We start from the raw sequence: 21,616 nt of genomic DNA on the forward strand, positions 1-21,616 counted from the left end.
GTGGAGACTTTTGACCTTAATCTTTGTGTCTCAGTTTCCCTTCTGTAAAATGGGGATATTGCCCCCTCACCTTACAGGGGTGTTGTGAAAATAAATGAATTTATGTTTAGGAAGCACTCAGATACCACAGTGATGAGCACCACAGAAAAGCTAGGTTTGAGCAGGGCTTGAACAGCGCACAGGAAATCAGGCTTGGGACCACTCACTTAATGAAGAGAAAACAAAAATTGGATAGCTTGCTCATTAAGCAAGTCGCATCCATTCTGTGCCCCAAATGAGGCAGGGGTTCTGTCAGAAAAAATGATTAAGTAAGTGACTATCATAATTCAGATGCACAAAGGAGCCAAATTAATGTTACAGGGGTACCCTTAATTCTGCCATTTCCTAAATTTTGAGCACTTGATTTTGAACCCTTGAGGTTCTCTTACTGTAGTTTTATGTATAGTTAATATAGTGACATGAATATACTTGCTGCTGTATAGTAGAAGGCTAGTACCCCGAAGGGTTTAAGGCATAATCAGAGGGTATGGCTACACTTACTAAATCAACTGCAGATTGCTCTCCCGTCAACTCCGGTACTACACTGGAACGAGAAGCATAACGTAAATTGATGGGAGAGTTTCTCCCGTTGACCCAGCGCAGTGTAGACACTGCAATATGTCAACCTAAGATACATTGACTCCACCTATGTGAATAACATAGGTGGAGTTGCATAACTTAGGTAGACTTAACCCGCTAGTATAGACCTGCCCACAGTCACAGGGCACAAAAGACAAGACATGATAAACATAGGGTTCAGTTGTAACTCTTCAGCCTTGGATTGGGGTGGGGGCGGTGGATAGAGGGGCTTGTCGAAGCACTGTGTAAATCAGGCACACTGCCCACACCGCCACCACATATGGGTGGTAGAATATGAATGATCCTGGCTCCTGCCATAATCTTTGAAAGGGGATCAGCATGAATTTTCCCCTGTACTGCAGTCAAGTGAAGAGCTCCGTCGGGCTCCATTCCCCCTGGCAAGGTCACACCTCGCACCATCCTGGCACTCCTTGACCACAAAATTTGAGATTATAACTAGCCCCTGTGCAAATAGTTTCTTGTGCCACACCTAGCCCTTGAACACACTCATTCACAAACACACACAGGGTGATGTAGCAATTGGATCTTGACTATATTTCAGACTAAGTGGCATTTTCTGAAGGAGCGGGAGAGAGAGATTGAGGCAAACAAAAGAATGATCTTGTGATGTTGCATTTATATGATTTTATGAAAATATGCTAATGAGTTTGAATTTAATGTAATATACTTCATGCAAAAGGTCTCTTGTAAGGTATCATTGCAAAGCTTATAATCTACTGAGTGTGTTCATCCTATTTGTATAAATGTGTCAATATTGTATCTGAAACTAGAAATATGAAATATAACTCTGAGGACCTACTGTAATTATGCAAAGTGCAGGTCATTAATGGTGTTCGGAATCTTGATGGCTCCCATCAACCAGGACAATTGACTGCAGATGGCTCTGTTTTACCTGTAAGTCTTCCTATATAGGTGTGTGCTGGTAAGTGGGTAATGAAGTCTTACAGTGACATGTGATCATGTCACCTGAACTGGAATCCATCCTTACCCTGGTGCTTTTCTATTGAGAAGGAAGATGGTGGGAACCCAGAGAGGGACAAAGGATTCTTGCCTTATGCAAAAGATATATATATATATATATATATATATATATATGAGTGGAACAGAAAAAAGTGAGAGCCATCATGAGGAATCTCCTAGCTACCACCTGAACTGGAACAAGGGCTGTATCAGAGGAAAGGATTGTGCCCAGACAAGAAAGGCATCCAGTCTGTGAAAGAGACTTATTGAAACATCTTTCAGGGTGAGACTTTATCTGTACTCCGTTGTATTAGGCTTAGATTTACATGTTTTGTTTTATTTTGCTTGGTAATTCACTTTGTTCTGTCTGTTACTACTTAGAACCATTTAAATCCTACTTTCTGTATTTAATAAAATCACTTTTTAACATATTAATTAACCCAGAGTATGTATTAATACCTGCGGTGGGGGTGGGGGGAGAACAGCTGGACATTAGGGGCTGGACATCTAAGTGTTAAAGATAGGAACACATCTGTTGGCTGCTTTCAGGTAAACCTGCAGCTTTGGGGCAAGTAATTCAGACCCTGGGTCTTTGTTGGAGCAGATGGGTATATCTGGCTCAGCAAGACAGGGTGCTGGGGTCCCGAGCTGGCAGGGAAAGCAGGGGCACAAGTAGTCTTGGCACATCAATTGGCAGCCCCACGGGGGTTTCTGCGATCCAACCTGTCACAGATCTTCCTTGCATAGAAGATGAGGTGGAAGATGCCAGACTTAAGAGCCTGCAAAGGAGCTTGAAAGGTAATCAGCCACAGGAAGTGTTGGTTTTCTTGATGAAATAGCTTCCTCTGTGACAGACTGGAAATTAAGCATTACATTTCTAGAGATTTATCAAGTCAAGTAACATGTAATGTACAAATCACAAGCTGCCTCATCTCATTGCTCAGGAAAATCCTGTGGTATCATTACCTTGGGCTGGAATCGGAATCAGGTGAAGTCAGCACTTAGGATGGGAGACATCTAAGGAAAATCCAGCCTACTGCAGGAAATTATGATAGTAATTCAAAGTAGCACTCAATGTTTAATAGAGTAAACTTCTGAATCAAATATAAAATCAAGGGCCCATCCCACCGCGTGTCATTAAAGCTCCTATGGAACTTTTCACAGGAGCTGGGGCCTGATGCAAACCCAATTGAAATTGAAGGAAATTTTTCTCTGACTTCAGGGTGCTCTGAATCAGACCCTTGGAGAGTGCACCCCAATATCCTGGCCCAATTCAACTTTTGGTATTTATTTTTCACCTAAATTCCAGCATCAGTTTGAAGTGTATAAGCTCCTGTATGTTATATAGGGTCAAATGTGTACTACCAAAGTGTCATGTGCCTGAACTTCCAAGATGGATAGGGAGATTAAGTCATTCCTGTTTCTAAAGCTCTATAGGAGAAAATGCACATTCTACTGCAGTGTTTCTCAAACTGGGATGGCTGCTTGTGTAGGGAAAGCCCGTGGAGGGCCGGGCTGGTTTGTTTACCTGCCCCATCCGCAGGTCTGGCCAATCGCAGCTCCCACTGGCCGCAGTTCACTGCTCCAGGCCAATGGGAGCTGCTGGAAGCGGCGAGGGCCGAGGAACTTACTGGCCGTCGCTTCCAAAGGCCTCAATTGGCCTGCAGCGGTGAACCGCGCCCAGTGGGAGCTGCGATCGGCCAGACCTGCAGATGGGGCAAGTAAACAAACCAGCCCGGCCCGCCAGGGGCTTTCCCTACACAAGCAGAGACCTCAGTTTGAGAAACACTGGTCTACTGCAAAGGATATTATGTCCTTCCTTTCATAGGGAAGGGGGCTGACAAGCAAAGAGTACAACGACCTTTGGGGATTTTAGTTGTGGCACCATCCTTGCATAGTTCCAACTTGCATCAGAATTGTTTATGGTTAAATGATTTTTAATAGGCTTTTTTGCCTGAATTATTTACAGACTTTTTTGGAAAAGGGCCCATTTTCCTTCAGAATAGCTGCAAAGAAACCAAGAATTTTTTTAAAAATATTTTATAATGTTTAATTGCTTAATTCCCTCCAGCCTTTGCAGAGTAAACTTTGACTGTTTTAATTATTTGCTTATTTTTTAAAATGACACTTTAATTAACTTAGATGTTACCATTTTAAGTACTGTTTTAGGGATTGAATTTTTTTATGTTTGCGGTTTTTTTCTTTTTTTTTTTAAACTTTGGCCACTATGCCCGTAGGACTTTTAACCCATTTTTAATTTTTTTTGTTTGCTGCCTGTTTGCTTGGCTGCGTCTGATTCTGTTTTTTTGTTGAATCGTCCTTTTTCATGGGCACAAGCTTTGTTCCACTACCAATTTAGCATGGAGTGTGGGCTCCTTAACCAGCTCTCACCCTTCCTGGTTCTTTCCTTTTCATAATTACCCCACAGGGTGCTTTCTTTGTAGTTGGGGGTGCCATACATACGATCTGGTCCTCCTTCACCCGCTGGACCTCTCCTCGATCTTAATGAGAGCCACTACAGGGCTGCAATAGGGTTCCACCCAAAGCTGAGGATCCTCACAAAGGGTCATCTCACAAAGGATGAGATCAAAGCCCTCATGAGGGTCACCTGATTCATCCCCAGTGAGGCTCGTCACTTGAACCGAACGCACGGCCAATTGACATTTCAACTGTTAGATTTCCTTTTTATGGGGAGCACACTGCTGTCGCGGCATATGCTAAGCACGATAATCAAGTCTTTGACTAGTCCCTCAAGGATCGGTACTTGCTTAGCCAGTGCTTCCAGGCGGATGCTTCTCGCCTTTTCCGCCTGGAAGTTCTGTCTCAAGGCTTGCAACTTGTCCTGGGCATAGGCTTGGTTAGTAATCTGCACTTTTGGTTGCTTAATTTCCACCGTCGGGTACACACTTCCTCCCTTCTCCCCAACTCCTCTTTCTGTCCTGACTACATCTGATACCACATGGCTTCTGCAGTCCCAAATTAATCCCACAGTTGCTCCAAAGTTTTTACCCTTCAGCTTTTTATACTTGGCATACAGGTCTAACAAATCCTGCCAAGTCTGCACTCTTTTTCGAAGCTCCGCCACAGAACCCCAGGGATTGTATTCCACTTCAGTGAGAGCCCTCTCCAGCCGAGAGAGGTCTTCACCCCCCTTTGAAAGAGGCAGCAGGGTCCCATCCCTCTTTGCTGCCTTTCCCGTGGCTTGGGGATCAGGTTCACCTGCCTCCCGTGACGCCAGCTGACCGGACTACCATGTCTGCACTCCTTAATGCCCATATGTCTGGCCCTGAACCCATCGTTGATGCCATCACCCACAACTGCAGGACTCCCACGTCTGCAGCGGTACCCTTCTGTTTCCTGAACATGCTGTTACAATTCCTTAGAACACCTCTTAAGACCTTTTAATTACTTGAGATTTTACGTAACTTATGCCGGCACCGGAGCTTCCAATATTACCTCACTGGCCAGAGGGAGAGACCCTAAGCCTCCCTCTGTATTACTCGTGGTTCTCTGCCACCGAGGGCCCATACATCTAATGCCCCCTGGGCTGAGTGAGAAACCCTAAGCTCTCCCCTTCTACTCAGCCACACTATAGTGGAGGGTGTATGCACCGAGGATACCGTGGAGCGAGGGTCTCTAAGCCCACCTCCTATTACCTGGCATTTCTATGACTGGGTGTAGACCCACCTGCAACCTTCCCCCGCCGACCGAGGTGGAGAGAGGAATGCTAAACTTCCCTCTGGTTCTCAGCTGTGCTACAACTGAGGGTGGGGCACACCTGTAATTATAAAATCCTCAACATGAAATACCAACAGTGCCGGGCAGAGCAAACATGAAATGCCAAGGGCAGAACAGTTGGTGCACTCCGCAGGCCCCGTGCCTCTCCTTTGATTCTCCACCAAAACTGACAGATTTCTGTTACCAATCTGCGTGGGGCATCAGGTGATCAGGCTGAGGCCACAGGATCTTTCGGGGAGGAGATGGAGGAGCACACCAAGGTCTAAAATTTAAAGCTTTATTAATAAAATAATAAAATAAATGTGGAGTGTGATGGCTGCTCCCCACGTCACTCAGAGGAAGGAAGGAGGTGTTAATGCCCCTAGCCCTAACCCACTTTCATACTTACACATGCTTTACTCAAGGTTGGCCAAGCCTGGGTGTAATGTAAGAAGAAGAGGGGGAAGAGTGGATGGGAGTTCTGTCCTGGGCCCAGGTCATCCGGGGTCTGCTATCATCTCCAACTTGCTTTGGCTCTCAGGAGGGTTTTTAAGTCCTGGGTTCTTTTGGGGATGTTTTGTTTCTGGTGCTTTTTGTACCAGTCCAAACTGGTTTTCTGTGGCCTTCTCAGCTTTCCCCAAAAGACACCAGCTCCAAGGACACACAGCTCTGTTAACCCACCTCCCCGCCCTCCCATCCTCTTGCCTGTGTTTTCCATCTCTGCAGTACTAGTTCATTGTACTTTTTCTTTTCTCATGGCTGTCTGTGGCTGAGTGAGAGATAAACACCGCTGCAGATTTCCGTGACCTTGGACTGGGGCCAGTGTAGCATCTTATCATTGGACTGAGCTAGCTAGCTACAGTGTTGAGTTAACCTGTTCTCTCCTCTCTTCCTTTTCCCCCCTTTGGCCTCTCGCGACCTGCAAAGGAATCTTCCATTCCACATACACTCACACTTTTAGCAATATACAATGCTGATTTGCCTTTTTATGGGACCCCCTGAAGGAGGGAGACCTTGGGCCTGTGACAGTAGATACTGAGTGGTTCAAATGCAATACTTTTACTGAAATTCAGCCACGTAGCAGCTGTTTAGTAGTGCTCCGTGTCACCACACAACATTTGAATACATGAGCTGAAGAACACAAATGAAACTGCTTGAAAATCGTAATTACTGAAGCTACTCCCAACTACAGCGTCCTGTCTCAGATTCAGGCCGTGATCTGCGAGTCTGTTCCCTATTCCGGCATCCTATCACAATCTCGCAAACTGGTCCACCCGAATTCAGCCTGGGTTCAGCCATCTGACCCCCTCTGCAATCTGATGTAGTGCTCCTCAGCTACCTCTGCACTGAGTCTTGCTAAGCTTGCAAATTTAGCATTACTCTGGACCTTACACTTCAGTGCTGGACTGTCAAATCACCGGGCATTCGAGATCCCTTCCTCCAGTCCCATAAGATCTGCTAATCACCTAGATTCTTCCTCACCCTGAATAGTTTCAATGACTGATTCTTCACCAGGTCTATACTGAAGGCAAATGGATTCTCCATTGCTTTCTATTATCCACATGATACACCCAAACCCTTTCATCCTTCAGCCAAGTCCTCTTCCCTTGTGCTCAAATCCCATTTCCTCCATTTCTGTGAGCTGAACTGTAAGCCATATTGAGCTTTTGGAATGCCTGCCAAGGTTGACTCTCTTAAAGGTTAGCCAGGGGAGTCAATAGCAGAGGCTCAAGCACATCAAAATGTTGCCAGGTGCACAGCTTTAGAATGAAAGTGCATTGATCCTACAGACACATAATGGAGGATATCAACAAGTCCGTATAATGTGGGAGGATGCATCTCCATCACTCTCACATTAGCTGACCCTAAGGTCAATTTTATACCTCCTGTTGTGCGGTAGATTCATTAGTTCTCAGTTCTGCCGGGGACTGAACTGATGAGAATACTGTATGGATTAATATGACAAAATGAAATTAGAAAGAGTTTTGAAAGGTATTAACAAAATAAATGACTGAATAAACAGTTGGATTTTATTCAAGAGACCCCCCCCCACTTAAATCTGGCTTTAGATGCTTTAGTGGAGCCCACCCTTACTACCTGAACTAGGGCTCATGAAAAGAATTATTAGCCAGGGATGTTTACAAGATTGACTCTTAAAGCTGAAAAAAGTATAGCAGGAGGAATCCCAATCTTCTGGAGACCTGGCTCATTGAGTCTAACCCTCTCCTTTTTAAAATACATTGTTTCTCTGGGCTATTGGGGCATCTGTTCACTCATCATACTTACCAACTTGCACCAACAGTATAAGCTTTTTTTTGTGTTGAATACCCTTCACCTATCCTAAAAATAAAAATTGCAAGTAATATCACATGGCACCCTCAGTAACAAGAAATAATAAGTTGCTTCTTTAGAGCCAAGTGGCATCACATATAGAGGGGGAAAAAAACTAACCTGGCTGCTGATTATAATAGAAGATAAAGGGTCTGCTTCCAGGCCTTGCTAATATTTCACTGTCTTTTCTTGCCATTAGCTATCTACTCCATGTCCACTGAATCATACTTTGGATTTCATTATCAAAACCAATAACAATGTTTTGTTACTAACCAGAGTATGTTGTGCTCTGTCCGAAAGAAACCTGGCATTGTATTTCTCATAATAAGTTTTAAATGGATTTTAGCTCTCTGCCTTTTAAACTTCATCTTAGGTTTTATTAGGTTTAATTACAAATCCAGAGCTATTTGTTATGTGGCTCTGGTTTGATATTTTCCAGTGACAATTACATTTTTATTCAAAGAAAAAATGTATTAGGAAAAAATAGCAAGCGACGGCCTCATTGTGTGAGTTGATTAATTGAATTTCAGTTTTATGTGCATTTATGATGAATGATTGCATGCTGAAAAATGACTAGAATAGTAGATCAGAGCACAGTTATTCCGTTTAATAGGATTGCACAAAGTGCAAGCCACTATTATGATAGACCAGCTGTGAAAATACAAAAGTAGTCCAGGCAACATAGGGGCCTAGATCCTAAAGTCTGTTAAATGGATGTTCACTTTACTTCTCTTGAAATGTTCTCCTTTGCACTAATGACTTACAGACCCATTGTGTATTAGTATACACTTGCGTGCAAAAATTCACAATTTAAAAAAAAGACAGAGCAATGCATCACTGCATGTACTTTGTTTAATTTGACAGCTACAGTTGACTCAATCATTTATGATAACACTTAATATACTAGCAAATATACTGCTGTATGTTTTCGCAAAGAAATAACAAAGTCTTAGTAGTAGGAGACCCCCCCTCAATGCCATTAAAACCTTGCACACGTGAGGGGCAGACATGCTACAATTTAGTGGTAAACATTATACACTGTGTGGTTAAGCCAGGTTCTGCTATATCTGTGTTTAGGACTCAGTAACCAATGACTGCAGCTCTAGTCAATGTTCTAGAACACTAGGATCTCACCAACTCATCACATTCTGAAGCACTGATCCTCTGCTGCTATTGTAGTTTTATTTTACTGGCCTGCAATAAAACCATGGAAAATCCATCCCACAGACAGGGATGGGGAGGGGGGATGTTGAACAGGAAAAATAAAAATTTTTAAAATAGTGTCATGGGATTTTTATTATTCAGATAGTTTGATTGTGAAGATCTAATCACTGAAACTCCAGAGAGTAAACCAGTGTGTACTCAGTATATTTGCCTTAGAAGGATGCAATAATTCTACCTGTTTCCTTGCCTTAATTTCAACCTATTACTCCTTTTTAGCTCCTTGGACCACCTTTACCAATTCCTCTCCTTCCTTGTATCAGAGGGGTAGCCGTGTTAGTCTGGATCTGTAAAAGCAGCAAAGAATCCTGTGGCACCTTATAGACTAACAGACGTTTTGGAGCATGAGCTTTCGTGGGTGTATACCCACTTCGTCAGATTCATGACCTGGTGCATCTCCTTCCTTGGTGTTTTACACCCTTCACATGCTTGTAGATGGTTATTTTCCCTACTTAGTCATTATTTATCCAAGCTACACACTCAATATGCACCTGTTAAGAATGATATCCAAATATACTTCAAACACTGGGCCTGAATTTCAGCTTCTATCAATCAGTACAGCTCCACTGGATGCAACAGAGCCACACCATTTTACACCAGATGAGGATCTGACCATCATGGTTATTTTAAAAGCTAGAAGCCATTTGACAAAAAAATAAGAGTGTATTTTATACAAGAGGAATGGTTTGAAGGCCAGCTGCAGCTTAAATCCATCAGAGAAAGTATTATCACAATAGTATTGTTGGTGTCACTAAGCATAACCCTACGTAACTCAGGAGGGTGGAAGGCCACAAGAGTATGGAGCCTTCCTGGTTTTAGGCCTCAGCAGACAAGAGTCCCTCCATGTTTGAACTTTAATCGACCGAAAAGGCCAGGTGTAACAGCCGTTATCAGTTGCAACAGTTCTAACTGGTCTAAAGCAGAAATAATGAGGCCTGTGCACCTTTAGCAGAAGGACAAGATAACTTGCAGAAGGAAAACTTACTAACGAGCTGCCGCGGCCAAGATTACTTAATGCACCTGCGCTTACGTAATTGCTACAGGGGGAGGAAGGAGGAGGAGGGAGGGGAAACGGGGGATTGCTAGTCAGTGAGAAAAGTTCTCATGGATATAAAGGAACAGACTGCTTGTTTTAGGTGTGCTTGATCTGAGTCAATCTCCCTGCACCGCTTTGAGATCTCAAATAAACTTGGTTTGCTTCTCCACTCTGGTGTGTTTATTGGCGCGGCACACCAGGCGACGGACCCCCCCCCCCTGCTGTTGCTTGGCCTCAGGCAGTTATCTGCCGGCAACAGTTCTTGGCGCCCAACGTGGGGCATTGAGGCTAAAATTAGCCTTGCCTGGATCCCTTCTGGTGGTCGACGGATTGCGGCGACGATTGACGCCCAGCGCGCACCGGTGACTTCACCGGGGGCCTCGGCGGAGACGCAGTTCGACTGACCCCAGAGGGCACAACGGTGCAACGCGCTCGAGTAGTGGAGAAGCAGTTGAGGGCGACGGTGAGGAACCGGTCCCTTGGATAAGGTAGGAACAGTCCAGTGGTCTGGATTTTTGCCTGTTATGACCTGGGGATGCCCAGTGTCACCCTAGGATATGGGGCAGGGACAGAGTACAGGCAGGGCACGGTGTACACCCTTAGAATGCATTCTAGCGAATTGGGAAGTGCTTGGATCAGATCCACTAACTAAAAGCAAACTAAAAAGTTCTGTATAGTAGACTGGCCTCAATATCAACTAGAGGACCAGAAAGGTGGCCACCGGAAGGATCACTTAATTATAACACGATCCTCCAATTACTCCTGTTTTGTCAGTAAATGGGTAGCTTCTGAAGCTGTTTGTATGGAGAGCTCTTGTAAAAATACCCCACTGTAGCTCCAGTTCTTCCCTCTGTCTGGCAGAGTGCAGGGATCCAAAAGCAGGTTAGGGATAGTGCAGGGACAAAGGAGGGACCTGTTTAGAAAGGGGAGACCCCATGTCCTAGTGCACTCTCTCCCTGTTGTAGCTAAAAAGCAAGATCAAATGCAGAATGGTACTGGGGGCCAGTGTGAATGACTGTTACCGGAAGACGCCCAGAGTACCCTGTGAAGCAAAAGCTCGTGACCAGGACTACTCTAACGCAAGCCCGGTAACTAGTGGATCTTTAGGAGGTCCAACCCATGGTGGGCTGACTTGGCCTGGCATCGTCCGGTGAGGAAGCTGCCTGGGTCTAGGAGTGTGTGTACCCATCTTCCCTTCCCCTTTCCTTTCTGTGTGGGCTACTGACAGTCTGATCATCTCACTGGATGCAATCAGAGTAAGCGGCGCCGTCTCCCAGAGACTAGCCGACGCTCTTTGCTGAAGGGAGGTGTAGGAGGGTCGTGGCCATCCTCGTTAGCCTCTCCTGTGTGAGTACCCTGTAGGGAAAAATCCTTAGTTTATGAGCCGCTAGCGCGGACAGGGCACCCTCCGTGTGTGTGTAAGTGGAAAATGGGTGGGGGGCAGTCTAAACATTCCATCTCACCCCCTAAGGGTACCCCAGCATATTACATGTACGTACATTATAGTTCAACAACCTGCAGGTATTTAGAGAATTGGAATATTTACACCATGAAAATCCATCTAAATAATGCCCACTAGAAGGTACTTCAATCTAGATAAGATCATACATCTAAGAGGAGCGTTTAATCACCAAAAAGCCCTGACACAGAGTGAGCAAATTTGTCTATTGAGGAAAGGAACGGGTTAATTTAAAAATCATCTTGGCCCAGGGATGGAAGGGGAGGATTGCTCTGCGTTCAGGGTCAGGAATCGGCGCGGACTGTGCTTGGTGCAGGGAGGGGCTGCTTTCGGCCCCAGCTGGCTGTGAAGGAAAAAATATAGACAGAGGCGAAGCAAAGGAAATACAAGTTACAGAATTGAGAATACATTTGCAAAGCTTAACTGTCCAGTAAGATCCAACAGTGTGCCTTTGTGACCCCGGAGCCGGTGTGGCTTGGTGACACTGAAGAAGCCGCAGGCAGCTGACCTGGACTGGAATCTCTGAAAGAGATGCTGCAGAAGATTCCAGGGTGCAAGAGAACAGCCCTCCAAAGAGCAGAAGCATGTTAGAAATTCTGGACAAGCTGTATACAGGATAATCTCCAGTCCACCTCTCCCCCCTTCTCTGAACATTATACACAGAAGTGGCCAGTCTGGACGTACGTGTGTGGGTATGAAAGGGGCTTGGGGCATTAATGTTTTCCTGAGTGATGAGGGAGCGTTCCCAACACTCTCCGTTGTTGTTTTATTATTTTATTAATGGAGCTTTAAAATACAGTTATATGGTGTGTTTTCTTTATCTTCCCCCAACGATCCTGTAGTGTCAGCCTGATCACCTGACACGAGGGATAGATTGGTAACAGAAATTTGTCACAGTTTGGTGAGCAATTAAGAAGGGGGGAGCCCTGCAGAATTTACACCATCTATTTGTTTTACCCTTGTTATTTTGTGTTTGCTTTGCTTGGTACTGTTGGTGTTATATGTTGAGAACTGCATGAGTAAAAGTGAGTCCTAATAGGATAAGAAAACGCTATCTGGTTCTGGTTCTGTTCTGTTTAACCGGTTACTGTTGTTTTTCTGCTCTGTTCATTTGGGCGTTAGGAGTGTGGGCAGAACTGAACCTCTTGTTCGTAATTCCTCGGAGTGGAAGCCATGTGTGCAAGAAAGTTCTGAGGTTGAATTGAGATCCTTCTGTCCCGTCCCCTGTAGCGGTCAGTGTATAGAAGTGGGAAAGTCTGGCTTAGACTGTAATTCCCTCTGCTCTCTGTGTAATTCTCTTTTCTGTTTAAGTGTCAAACAGATGAATGAGTCTCTGGGTAAACCCTCTAAGAATAGTCCTTTAAATTATATGTTAAGTAAATGGCCTTTGCCCAATGGGCCATGTGTTTTTGTCCAGGTGGCAAGCCTCATGAAGGAGGACTCGGGTAGTCTTGTGAGTAAGAATGTTTAAGGGAAGAGACCAGGAGGGGTGGGGGCTAGATGAGAAGCCCACCCTCCTAGCTAAACTGGTAGTGGAACAAGTTGGTGCCCATGGAAGGGACGGTTCAGCAAGAAAAGCAGGATCGGGCCCAGGCGGGCAGGCAACAGACAGAGAGATTGGAAAACAGGTTGGAAAACTTTAAGGGTGTAGTGGAAGAAAGGAGTCAGTAAGTGTAAGCATGGAGATTTCAAATACCCAGGACTTACTTGGAATGGTGATTTAAGTTGATAAAAGTGGCTGTTGGGAGACAAGCAAGTGATTTAAGGGAGAGTGAGAAGTTAACTCTGTAGTTGCTGAACGAAACAGCAGTTGAACTTTGTAAAAATGCTAAAGAAAAAAAAGTTTTTGGTGTCTGTGAAATGTTTGTAAATAAATTCAGGAAAAGAAGTTATTGGATTGCAATCATTTGGTTTGGCTATGAACAATTTAGTTGAATTAGCTGAAGAATGTATACAGTGTTATGTAATTGAAAACCTGGGCTGCCTATGAAACAAATACAAGAAACTATGGGGTAATTCCTCTGTTTTGCCTGAAGCCAACAAGAGTATTTGTATATTTCAAGCGATGTCTGCCCAGAAGGGGTGGGTAGACCTCTCTTTTTTGTGTCTTTCAGATAATCAGAGAAAACTGATGCCAGCTGAACAGCATTCAACGTACCATGCATTTACTGGCACAATAGGAATCATGTTTTGTGTTCTATGTTCTGTCCTGTGGTGTTTGTCTTGTGGCCGGAATTTTTGTGTTTAATATTTTTATAAAATAGTCTAGTTTAAAATCAAACAAAAAGATTAAATTAAAATGCAGATATTTGTTTTGTTCAACTTGGAATACAAAGTGTTTGGATAAATCAGGAGAATGTAATATACTAAAGTCTAATGCATTTCCTTAAGTAAAGAAAAGAAATTTCATTGGCCAAACTGTTAATTGCAAAAATTGTTGTTAAAATTTGCATACCAACAGTCTTTGAAAGCAAAGACATGAAAAGTTAACCCACTCCCCATATTGTACATGGGATCTTTTTGGCTACCTCAGATTTCTAGCCAGAGGGCTGGGGATGGTGAAAGGCTATTGGACTAGAGGTTGTATTGAGTGAACTCCTCAAAGTGGGTGTGCTTGTCCTGGCTTGTTGCTCCAAAGCTCTGTAATAAGGTTATTTTAGCAAAAGGGTGTGTGTGGCATATATTAAATAATAAGACTAATGTACTGTATAATGACAATGTTTATGTCTTCATTGTTGGGAAGAAGGTGTATAAGTAAAAAGTGGAAGTTTCCTTTGCAGGTTAAAAGAAGCCAAGAAGGGAAGAAGGACAAAGAACAGAATGAATTAACTGAAAAAAAAATAAAATAAAATAGCAAGCTCAGGCTATAGATAAGATACTGACTCCATTCAAGAACACTGCTCACAGTTAAGACTTGGCTAACAACCAGGAAAAGGAGGGCTTGAATTTGCCCACGCAGCTATGAGATTTGCAAAACATTGCCAGGCACTAATGAAATGTGTTAAGTTTCTTTTCTCACAGGTAAAGAAGCGCTACCCAAAGACCCTAGCAGCCCTACCACTCTTTGGAACCAGGAGACGGGATTGATGTAAAGGTCCACCGACGAAAGTCTGCTCTGGCTCCACCCTGGAAAGGCCCTTAAGTCCCGGTGACTACCACCGTCGCTGTAAAATGTCAAAGACTGACTGCATGGACCCAAGATTCTCATGGCAAAAAGACCCCTCCACATCGGGAGAATTCTCCTACTGATGATTAGCCTATTTCACCTTCTAGCTCCACTGTGCCTTCTGGACAGTAGGGAAAAAGTACAAGGATGCTGCACCACGACTGTTTTGGGAAAGAAGAAGGAACACTCGCTCCACTGAAATTGCCAAAGTCCAGGAATTCCTGACTAGAAAGAACATTAAGAACTGACCCTGGTGAAGAAACAAAGAATTATACACTAGTGGGAGGACATTTGTGGGACCCATGTTTGGGAATGTGGTATTAATTGGATTTTGGGGTTTATTCTACAGGCTGCGCCCTGTGTCCTGGAGAGTGACTAATAATGTAACCCCCCTCCTATGCTATTAATGTTGATGCCTTTTGAAAGTACCTGAGAATAGTTAAATAACAGGTGTATTATAGTACTACACCAAGGAAAGATGGTATTGAATATCACTGAGGCTGGGAAGGCATTGCAGTGGGATCTAGTATGTTTAGGAATTCGGGATTTCCTGAATTACCAGATGATGGCCATTTGAAGTGATCTTGAGTACCAGACTTGGCCCACTGCCCTTACAGACGCATCAGAAATACCATCTGATCTGTGATCATGGAGACATACTTGGACACTTCCTGGGTGGAAGTGTGGCTTCCCAGGGCAGGATGTGCGCCCTTATAGGGGATGAATGCTGTACTTATGTCCCAGAAGACGCACAGGATATTAAAAAGTACATCCTGTCAGCCAAACAGGCTTTTAAACAGTGGAAGGCCCAGGAAAGAAAACCCACTATTTCTGATTCCCTCTGGGGCTGGTTACTTAACCTGGGAAAAATAGGGGAAGGCATTGTTCACCTCCTGCTCACTGGTGTGGTGTTGTGTATTGTTACTCTTCTCTTGCTTGCTTGCTGTAAAGCACTTCAGCTCCCTAGAGCTAAATCACATGTTATCCTTTAAATGTGAGAACACTCAGCCAAAAGTTTGTTGAGTATTCTCAAAGGAGGGAGTTGTTGGTGTCACTAAGCATAACCCTACGTAACTCAGGAGGGTGGAAGGCCACAAGAGTATGGAGCCTTTCTGGTTTTAAGCCTCAGCAGACAAGAGTCCCTCCATGTTTGAACTTTAATCGACCGAAAAGGCCAGGTGTAACAGCCGTTATCAGTTGCAACAGTTCTAACTGGTCTAAAGCAGAAATAATGAGGCCTGTGCACCTTTAGCAGAAGGACAAGATAACTTGCAGAAGGAAAACTTACTAACGAGCTGCCGCGGCCAAGATTACTTAATGCACCTGCGCTTACGTAATTGCTACAGGGGGAGGAAGGAGGAGGAGGGAGGGGAAACGGGGGATTGCTAGTCAGTGAGAAAAGTTCTCATGGATATAAAGGAACAGACTGCTTGTTTTAGGTGTGCTTGATCTGAGTCAATCTCCCTGCACCGCTTTGAGATCTCAAATAAACTTGGTTTGCTTCTCCACTCTGGTGTGTTTATTGGCGCGGCACACCAGGCGACGGACCCTCCCCCGCTGTTGCTTGGCCTCAGGCAGTTATCTGCCGGCAACAGTATTGTGAAGGAAGATCAACATAGACAATAAAGCAACAAAAGCAAAAAAAATTCATCCTCCGATTGCAGAACATTTCTTTCTTTTACAAAGAAAAACTACTCCCACCTCCCCAGGAGGTTTACTATATTTGCAAGAAAACAGTCAACCAGTCAACAGTCAACCAAAAGGGAACCCACAGTTAAGTAACAAGATGTTTCTGTCCCTAATGGTTCTGGTCTAAAAAGGAGGGGAGTTTTTTTAGTCTAAGTTGTAATTCTAGAAGTTAAGAAAGATTGGTCCTATAACAAACAAGACTGAGTAATCTTATAGGAACAATCACACTCTACCGGGGTCTTCGGGGAGTCTTCAGTCTTTAAACTGTAGCTAGCATCTAAGAAATACATCTTTGAGAATTTTTCCTAGGCAGTCAAGTGGGAGCAGCAGAAAATGTATTATTTATTATTTGTATTACTATATTGACTAGGAGCCTGGCCATAGACCTGGCTATAGACCAAGACCCCATCATGCTAGGTGCTGTACATACAAGGATCAATAAGTGGAACTTAAGTAGTACAAATGGGTTAACTTCACCCCCATTCGTAGACCTGGGTGAGAAACAGTTTTCCTGTCCCATCAAAATTTTCAAGATTTCAAAAACTGTTTCCATTCTGCATTGGGATGAAACAGAGACCTTTTGAATTCTTCTGTGAAGGAAAAAACAACAAAGGGAAGAGTGCCTCACTCCGAATAGCCAATAACCCAGTGGTTAGGGCACTCACCTAGAACGTGAACACCAGGTTCTAATCCCTGCTCTGAATTAGGGAGGGCAAAGAGGAATTTGAACCCGGGTCTCCCATATCTCAGTTGAATGCCCTAGTCTCTGGGACACTGGCTATTCTGACATGGCTGGCTTTCTCCCAGACCTGAGAAATTTTTCCAGTGAAATTTGTATTGAAACTGATATTTCCACAAAATATTTCAGTTTCGACAAATCAGCATTTTCTGATGAAAAAGTGTTCAGCTGAAAAATTCCCACCTGACTCCCTGTAAGCACTAACTTAACTAAAAGAAAGACTATAGCAGCAGAAATGCTTTTTGTTATTAGAGTAAAATGACAAGTATCCAGTCCTAATACTGATGAATCCAATCCGTTGGAATGACTTAATATATTAAACACGGTTAGGAGAAAAACTTCAGCTTCACTGAGGAAAACCAGGAGTCTCCAAGACATTGACATATAACTTAGAACCAACTCCACATTATCACCTTGGAACTGTTATCTAAAATGGTATTGGCCTGTTAGCCCTTAATTTGTCCGGAAATAAACTAAATTATATTTATATAGCCTTCTAAGCATTCATAGCTGCTCAGTTTGTCACATTTCCAATGCAGACACATTTCCCCTCTGCACTGAACTTTTACACATTAGTCACTATCAAACTCCCTAATCTTTTGTCAAACAAGCTCAAACATATTCTGTTTAAACAGGACACCAGAGTTTGAATTACAGTAATGACACACTAAGGACACTTAAACTTAGTAACTCATACATTTGAATGTTAATATCCTGCAAATGTCATGCATAATTTTAACTATCATCCCAGCGATAGCTGCCTACCAATCAACTAAAGCAAATACAGTTGAACAAATCACTGAAAGCAAATCCTACCTAGGGACTATACATAGGTAAGTAATCAAATAGAGAAGACGGGAACTGTACAGCCAATTGCTTTTGTGCTACAATTGGTCTAGTGAGTGATTTCACTGTGAATGGAGAACCTTTGACAATTCATAGTATAGTAAAGAAAGGTGGGAAGAACGTTTGACAGACAATTATCATCCCTTCCCTACCACCCACAAATTCACACAACTCTAGCAAGTGCCTACAGATCCTATGCCATCAAAGTTTTCTTGCCAGGCAGTGAATTGACTCAGAAGCAGAGCTACTTGCATTTTCTGTTGTAAATAAGTTATATTCAACACATTTAGGTCACTGTTCTTTTCATGGGTAGACTGAATACGTAGTCAAGGCTTAATCCATCTCTCTGTTGAAGTCAATGGCAAAACTCCCATTGACTTTAATGATGCAGGATGGCCCTTGATGAGCAAGGAATACATTACAGCAGTGGTGCACAAACTGGGTGGTGGGGAGGGGATGCATGAGGTTCCCAGGGGAGGGGAGGCATGAAAACAGACTTCAGCCTTTTGCTCTTTTAATAACAAACACAAATAAAAAGCACTGGTTGGCTCATTTTCAACAATTTGGTAAGTTTCATAACTACAGTAGGCCAGCTATGCCTTTAAAATTAATTTTGATTCTCATTAATTTTAATGATTAATAATTGATATTAAAAGACATAAACCAGCAGCATAATAATAGTAGAGAGCCTGGGACCTCTCAAGTGAATCAGACGTTCTAATATCAACCGAATGAATGAATAGCCTCATCTGTGTTTCCCCTCCACCTTCCAGCATGAAAAACAGTTTCAGATTTCAACTAGTGCAAAACAGCCAATTTCAGATTACAAGTTGTGATGTTATCTGAATAGAATATGACCATATAGATCATTGTTGCAACCACTGTTATATATTTGCAGCAAATATTGTACAAAGGTTGTCGAGTGAGGTGTCTATGAAAAGGTTATGTTTTGCTGGTTATGATTAGGCTATCTGTATGCATGTATTATTTTTGTATGTTATAAGTACTGGATTATCAACCAGCTTTATGGGGATTGCCCCATTCTCTGCAGTTCACTCTGATTGAGTGACCACAGCTATCCCCCACTAGGACACCGGTCACAGCCAGGTATGCCATGTAAGATATCTGCAAATATGTTATAATTTGCCAGACATGATAATCTTGTTTATATGTTTGTATCACCTTTGTATAATGAGTTATAGATATGTATGTATGTCAGTATTTCAAACTTGTGCTATGCTTCTGGATGCCACCCCAGACAGTTTGGCATCAGCACTGCCTAGCCTGCTTGATGGCCCATTAAGGACCATCAGCTGTACAATTGACCATTGAGAGAAGGGTGATACACCTTATGACTCAGCCAGGCATGCAGGGACATGTCCATGGACAGAACTCTAAGGCCATGGCTACACTGGCACTTTACAGCGCTGCAACTTTCGCGCTCAGGGGTGTGAAAAAACACCCCCCTGAGCGCTGCAAGATACAGTGCTGTAAAGCCTCAGTGTAATCAGTGCTGCAGTGCTGGGAGTGCGGCTCCCAGCGCTGCAAGCTACACCCGTAAGGGATGTGGTTTACGTGCAGGGCTTCCAAGCCATGTGCTGGGCAGCTTGTGTTTGGGACAAAGGAAGCACAGGCCGCATGGCAAAAGACTATAAAAGGTAGCTGCATCTTCTCCATTTTATCTCCAGTCCTGCTTCTTACGTCTGGAGGAACCTTGCTACAAACTGAAGCTCTGAACAATGGACTGAATGACCCATCCAAGCTGTGGATGTACTCCAGAGACTTGACTTAAGCCAGCAGTTTATTCCATCACTGCTACAAGCCTGAACCAAGAACTTTGCCATTACTGTATATAATTGACTGCATTTAACCAATTTTAACTCTCGCCTTTCTTTCTTTCTATGACTCAACCTTTAGATTTTAGATGCTAAAGGATTGGCATCACCATGATTTTGGGGTTAGATCTACGTTATTATTGACCGGGGTATGTGGCTGATCCTTTGGGATCAGAAAAAAATATTATTTGATGAGATTGGTTGTAAAGAACCACTCCAGTGGTTTTGGTGGTGATATAAGAACTGGAATGCTTGAGGAAACTGCCTTTATGTTTTCTCGTTAGCCAGTGTGGTGAAACAGGAGTTACTTTTGTGGCTGGTTTGGTATATCTTATAAAAGAATAACCACCAGTTTGGGGTTGTGTTTGCCCTATTTGTCAGCAGTTCGTCCTGAATTTGGCATCCTCGATTGTGACTCACTAAGGCACAGTTACACAGGTAATGGAAGTGGTAGAAGGTGACAGATTTTGTGAATGGTAAGTGGAAGTGCGTCCAGAAAAGTTTGCACACCACTGCATTGCAGGATTAAAGAATAAGTATTTGCCAAATATTTTGTGGACCAAACTCAACTGCTGGGCTCTTCATGTATTGTTCACTTAGACTATTTCACCATACATCCGTCACAGTATGTGAATGGTCACTTAAAATCAGAACTGGCCGAGAATTTTGACCAAGTGCCTTTTGGTTGGATAGTGCTGACTTGTCAAGGCCAATATTTTTTGCAGGTGTCATGGTATAATTCCCCACTCTGAACCTTAGCGTCCAAAAGATGGGGTACCAGCATGAATTCCTCTAAGCTCAATTACCAGCTTAGTACTTGTAGCGCTGCCACCAACCAGGAATTCCAGTGCCTGGTACACTGTGGTCTCCACAAAACCTTGCCCGGGGACCCCCAAGACCCAGTCCCTCTGGATCTTAACACAAGGAAAGTAAACCCTTTCCCTCACCGTTGCCTCTCCCAGGCTTCCCCTCCCTGGGTTACCCTGGAAGATCACTGTGATTCAAACTCCTTGAATCTTAAAACAGAGAGGAAAATTCACCTTCCCCCCTCCTTCTCTCTCCCCCTCCCAGACACTCCCTGAGAGAGAAAGTAATCCTAACACAGAGAGAAATTAACCTTTCTCCCCACCAATTCCCTGGTGGATCCAGACTCAGTCCCCTGGGGTCTCACCAGAATAAAAAAAAACAATCAGGCTCTGAAACAAGAAAAGTTTTTAATTAAAAGAGGGAAAAACAGTAAAAATTATCTTTGTAAATTTAAGATGGAATATGTTACAGGGTCTTTCAGCTATAGACACTGGGAATACCCTCCCAGCCTAAGTATACAAGTACAAATAAAAATCCTTTCAGCAAAATACAAATTTGAAGTCCTGCCAGCCAAATACACATTTGCAAATAAAGAAAACAAACGTAAGCCTAACTCGCCTTATCTACCTAGTACTCACTATTCTGGACTTACAAGAGCCTGTATCAGGGAGACTGGAGAGAAACCTGGTTGCACGTCTGGTCCCTCTGAGCCCCCAGAGTGAACAACAACCAAAAACTAAGAGCACACACACAAACTTCCCTCCCTCAAGATTTGAAAGTATCCTGCCCCCTGATTGGTCCTCTGGTCAGGTGACAGCCAGGCTCACTGAACTTGTTAACCCTTTACAGGCAAAAGAGACATGAAGTACTCCTGTTCTATTAACCCTTAACTATCTGTTTATGACAGCAGGAGTGTACCATATCATTAAGAAGGTTTCTCAAACCCAGCATCAAATTTCTGGTCAAAACAAGAGAAAGAGAGACCCCACCCTAGAATACCCAATAGCTTGGGATTTACATGGGATGCAGGAAAGCCAAGTTGAAATCAAGAAGGTGAGTGCCTTAACCACCAGGCCTTTGGCTATTTGAGGTTAGGGGTGAATGTGTCTGTCTCAAATTTCAAAAAATCTTGATTTTGTCCCAGGGTGGAATGGAACATTTTTAAAATCTC

The 21,616-nt window shown here is 43.5% G+C and overlaps 1 protein-coding gene and 1 long non-coding RNA gene across 7 annotated transcripts in view; both read left to right on the plus strand.

The window, feature by feature from the left end:
• Positions 1 to 21,616, plus strand: part of LOC127055578 (uncharacterized) — a 433,156-nt gene that overhangs the window by 18,686 nt on the left and 392,854 nt on the right. The window lies entirely within an intron of this gene.
• LOC127055676 (uncharacterized) lies at positions 10,251 to 14,493 on the plus strand. Of its 5 annotated transcripts, none has more exons than XR_007775532.1 (3): positions 10,251 to 10,392; positions 11,782 to 12,043; positions 13,478 to 14,493. It is a non-coding gene; the product is annotated as an uncharacterized LOC127055676 (long non-coding RNA). The 5 variants fall into 5 exon arrangements; XR_007775534.1 differs by having other exon boundaries at positions 11,795 to 12,043; XR_007775533.1 differs by having other exon boundaries at positions 11,799 to 12,043.

Source organism: Gopherus flavomarginatus, chromosome 7 (genome assembly GCF_025201925.1).
Source record: "Gopherus flavomarginatus isolate rGopFla2 chromosome 7, rGopFla2.mat.asm, whole genome shotgun sequence".
NCBI lineage: Eukaryota > Metazoa > Chordata > Testudines > Testudinidae > Gopherus > Gopherus flavomarginatus.